This window comes from Nannospalax galili, unplaced genomic scaffold (genome assembly GCF_000622305.1).
Source record: "Nannospalax galili isolate Female #2095 unplaced genomic scaffold, S.galili_v1.0 scaffold528, whole genome shotgun sequence".
NCBI classification, from domain to species: Eukaryota; Metazoa; Chordata; class Mammalia; order Rodentia; family Spalacidae; genus Nannospalax; species Nannospalax galili.
Window position 1 is genome coordinate 1 of NW_008359681.1, and position 5,215 is coordinate 5,215.

Consider the following 5,215-nt stretch of genomic DNA (forward strand, 5'->3'; position numbering starts at 1 on the left):
AAATAGTTGATGTGGTTTTTAATATTTTTTTCTATAATACTCTAGCTTGGCATACTACCAAGACTGTACAGTGTCCTGGATTTTTTTTATTATGGATTTTCCACAGTTTAAGAGGTTTGATATTTGGATATGTACTGCACCCATGTTATATAAATTAGGAGGCTTTATACATTTTAGGATTTTCCAAGTTGAATATAAGCATGAACATTTCACATATTCACATGCTATTTAAAGAATATGTGACAACTCCTTGACAGTTATGTTATGTGCTTTATTCACACCATGTATTCTTTGATAACAAATAATGAGATATTAATCTTAGAATTTTGTGAGATTCCTGTTCACTATGAAATTTCTAATGTTTCCTAAGTCAGGAGCCATTTGTAAATAGTGGCTGACATTTTTTTTTTAGCTATAGGTTTTCTCTACAATAAGAATTCTGCGTTATTCAACAAGATTGGATGACAAAGTAAAGTCTTTCTTACATTCTTTGTTTCTAGTTTCTCCCAATTATGAATTGCTTTTTATTCAATTAGAAAAAAATTTTTATTAGAGATTTTAGAATTTTGCATTTAATTCTAAGTTTTCTTTCAGCATACTATGAAGTTTTGTAATATATAAATATAAATGTTTCAACATTTTCCATACTTTAAAACAAATCCATCTAGTATCGATTCTGTTTTGTTTCCAAAGGATTGAGCACAGAGTAAAGGATTTGCCACATTCTGTGCAATTATACACTGTCTCAGCAGTATGAATTTTTGATAATTTCTACCATTTGATATACAGTTAAAGGAATTTCCAAATTACTTATATTTGTAGTCTCTCCTTTATTATGAATTCCTTGATGTTCTCAAAGAGCTGCAATACAAGTAAAGGACTTCTCACACCCTTTTCATTTGTAGGGTTTCTTTCTAGTATGTATTTGCTGATGTACTCTAAGATATGACATTTGACTAAAAGACTTGTCACATTCTTCACATTTGTACGGTTTCTCCCCAATATGTATTCACTGATGTAATCAAAAATTAGAAATCCAAGTAAAGGACTTGTCACATTCTTCACATATGTAGGGTTTCTCTCCAGTACTAATTCTGTAATGTTTCCTAAGTGTTGAGCTCTCAGTAAAGGTCCTGTCACAGTCTTCACATTTGTAGGGTTTTTCTCCAGTATGAATTCTCTGATGTGATCGAAAATTTGATGTGAACGCAAAGGACTTGTCACACTCTTCACATTTGTACAGTTTCTCTCCAGTATGCACTACCTGATGTCTTCTAAGACTTGACATTGGAGCAAAGGACTTGACACATTCTTCACATTTGTAGGGTTTCTCTCCAGTATGAATGCTTTTATGCCTTCTAAGATTTGAGGCCTGGGTAAAGGATTTGTCACATTCTTGACATTTATATGGTTTCTCTCCAGTATGTCTTTGCTGATGTAATTGAAAACTTGCTATCCAAGTAAAGGACTTGTCACATTCTTCACATATATAGGGTTTCTCTCCAGTATGAATTCTGTAATGTTTCCTAAGTGTTGAGCTCTCAGTAAAGGTCCTGTCACAGTCTTCACATTTGTAGGGTTTCTCTGCAGTATGAATTCTCTGAGTCTCGAAAATTTGACATGAAAGGACTTGTCACACTCTTCACATTTGTACAGTTTCTCTCCAGTATGCACTACCTGATGTCTTCTAAGACTTGACACATTGCTCACATTTGTAGGGTTTCTCTGCATTATACATTGTCTGATGTTTTCTAAGACTCGGGTTCTGGTTGGCTACAGTCTCCCCTCTCTTCACATTCCAGGGCTCTTTGCTTTGCTCCAGACAGGAGACCAGAACAGGCTTACACACAGCAAGACCTATAGACACCAGATTGCTGTAGTTCTCCAACATCACCTCCCTGTACAAAGTCCTCTGAGCAGAGTCCAGGCATTCCCACTCCTCCTGGGAGAAGTCAAAAGACACATCCTTGAAAGTCAATGGATCCTAAAATGAAAAATGACAATTTGACCATGTACCCATGAACAGGGTACTGAAAAGAAGCCATCTCTCTCCTCCTCCTGTGAATTTCCTTTCCAGGCAATCTTACATAGTCAGTCTTCTCTTTCTTTTGAGAAACTTCCTTTCAGTTTACTGAAAATCCACTTCACCTGTAAATTCCTTGATTTCCTTTTCCTTTACCACTGAGTAGCATTCCATTGTATAAATGTAGCAAATTTACATCATCCATTCATAGGCTGAGGGACATTTAGGTTGTGCATAACAAAGCCCTCTGTGCAGGACCTAGGCACTCCCTCTCCTTCTGTGAGAAGTCCACAGCCACATCACTGAATGTCAACACACCAGCTCCATGTAGTTTCCGTGGTTTGGGTGAACTTTTGCATCCCTGGAGACCAGTCAGGTTCCGTCTACCTCCTGTTCTGCACTGAGTGGAGTTTTCCAGGCCCCGGGCCACTCCACCCCAGGTTCCAGGCACCATACTCTTTAGACCTAGGTAACTTTTCTTGCTGTGACAAAATATCCGACAAAAGTAACTGAAGGAACGGAGGGTTTATTGTGGCTCATGGTTTCAGGGTACGCAGTCCATCACAGTGGGGAAGATGGGGAGGCTGCCCATATTGAATCAGCAGTCAGGAAGCAGAGAGAAGAATGCTGGAGCTCAACTAGGATCCTTTTCCCTATTTTTTTCACTCTTGAACTCCAGCCCAAGGGATGGTGCTGTTGACATTCAGGATGAGTCTTCCCTCCTTGGTTAAATCTCTCTAGAAGCTCCCTCAAAGGCACACTGTGAGGTATGTTTCCGCAATGACTCTAAATCCAGTCAGGGTGACAATTAAAATGAACCATCATACCCAGTCTCCCTGGCTTCCTTCATCCTTTGCTCCTCTCTGTTGCAGACCATGCAGCGTACCCCCAGCTCTTGTGCAGTCTTGCCCAGGTGCTTAGGAGTCTTCTCAGGTAAGGAGCTCAATCATTTCAAGCCATTTATCAAATCATTTCCTTTGAACATGCCTAGAATTCTCAAGACTCATTTTCTCCATTTACAAGGTAATTGGTTCCTTGAAGACTTTTTCTCCTTTGGGAATACTTCCACTGATGGCTCTCATCACTGTCTTTTCTTTTCCTTCACTCTCTGGCTTCTTTTGGGGGGTAATATCTGGTCCAGCCCACAGCTCCTGTGGGGTTCTTCTCTCTTCAAGTCTGGGGGCTAAATATAGATGAGTGCTTCCTGACCAACAGGTTCATCCAACAAATACAAGAGCAGACTACCATCAGAGAATGTACCAAGGTAATTCAATTCATTGAGCTATCTAGTCATCTCAATAGACATCCAACAAAGCATTTAATGAAACTGACCACTGATAAAATGCTTAGCAATTTGGGCACAGAAAGCCATGTTTTTAACTAGGTGAGGGTGCCTGCAGACACTTGTACAAATCATGGCACTTAATTAGGAAGCAGGTAGGTATACCTGCCAGAGCTGCTTTTCTCCCTCTGGGATGGGGGTCCCAGTCAATGTAGTAAAATAACATAAAGAATACCAAAGAAACCCCACAGAACTGTCACTGTTGTAGATGATGTGACAATAGGCTTACAAAATGCAAGACACCAGATGAAGACCGGCTGAGATCACCTGATAAGGTGTCCAGGACACAAATTAGTCGATTGAAGTCAACAGTTTTCATGATCATTAGGATAGTGTCATGGTTGGAATACAAATTGTCTCCACAGGCTCATGCTTTGAAGGCTTGACACCCTGCTGGTGACACTTTCCTGGGAGGTACTAGCAACTTTAGGAGGCAGGACCTACCTCGGGGAAGCAGAACGCTGGGAGTGTGCCTTTGGAAGGAGCCTTGTCCCTCGCTCCTTCCTATCACTCTTGCTCTGTTTCTAGCTTAATCTTCCCTCTCTGGTGATATATCTTCTCTCTATTACTCTTACCTGACATTAATAATTAATATTCAGTAACAACGGGAACCATAAGAAAGTAATGCTCAGTGAAAGGAGCCAGCATCCAAAGGCTGCATTTTGAAAGTTCTTTTCAGAAAAGGCAAATCTGTATTAGTAAGTAGACTGAAGGCTGAAGCTAGAATGGAAATCAACTTCCAAGAGTCTTAGGGGGGTGTTGGGAGAGTTCTAGAACTGGACTGTGGGGATGGCTTTACAACTTTACATTTGCTATTAAAAAAATCACCGAATCACACTTGAAAAGGGTGTCCTCTATGGTATGTAAATTATCCTTCAATTAAGCGTAACAGGCAGAGTAGAACTGGGCCCACCATCAAACAGAAAACTGAGAACACTGGGTAAGTGAGATGGCATGCCACTCGAGTGAAGGGTGCTTTCTATGGTGTCAAACAGCTCAGCTCTGGGGTTGCTGGCCCCCCACCCACCCAGTTACAGTTGGCTCGGGCCCTCCTTGGTGCCAAAAACCTAAGTACTGGCTCTTCTCACTTGGAGCAGGACCCCTGAGGGTCCTCTGGCATTTCCCTCAGGATTGCACAGTTATTCAGTGAGATGTATCCTATGAAATCCCCCCAAGACTTGCTCTCCAGAACACTGAAAAGAAGCTGGAAACCATTTCAAAGCAACCACTTGACAGGCTAGTAGTAGGGTGGGGGTATAAAACCAGTTTTCTTGGACTGACCAGAGGGAAAGCTGCTCATTCCTGAAGATAGCCATTCTTCCCTTCCCCCTTCTCCCTTTCCTTCCTCCCTGTACTTCTCTTTCTTCCTCTCCTTCCTTCTTTTCTCTCTGCCTCAGAACCCTCCTCCCCTGAGACTTAGGTCCTCCTGGGTAAATCCTGCACTAGAGGGTGGGTTACAACACTGGGAAAAACCAATCTGGACTGCCTCTAGAGTTCTCAGTCCACTTGGGAAGAGAGACAACAAAATAACCATGCCACACAAGGTGTTTGAGAGAGGAGTCCCTGATGTAACAGGAGTCTAACCCACAGTGGGCTCCTGAAGCCTTCCTAAGCCAAGGTGGTAAGAAGTGGAGATTGGAGGGCAGAAGAGGCCAGGCAGAAGGGTGACTGCTGGGTGGGGCAGTGGGGAGAATAAAAGGTAGGCAGTGTTGGTTGGGGGGACAGGTTCAAAGAGAAGGGTTAAGGAAAGGAAGGGTCTCTTGTCCCTCCAACAACCTCTGTGGGTATTTTTCTATTAAAGTTGGTCCCCAAGAAACTTGAACTGTAAATGAACTCAGCAGATGCTGTCA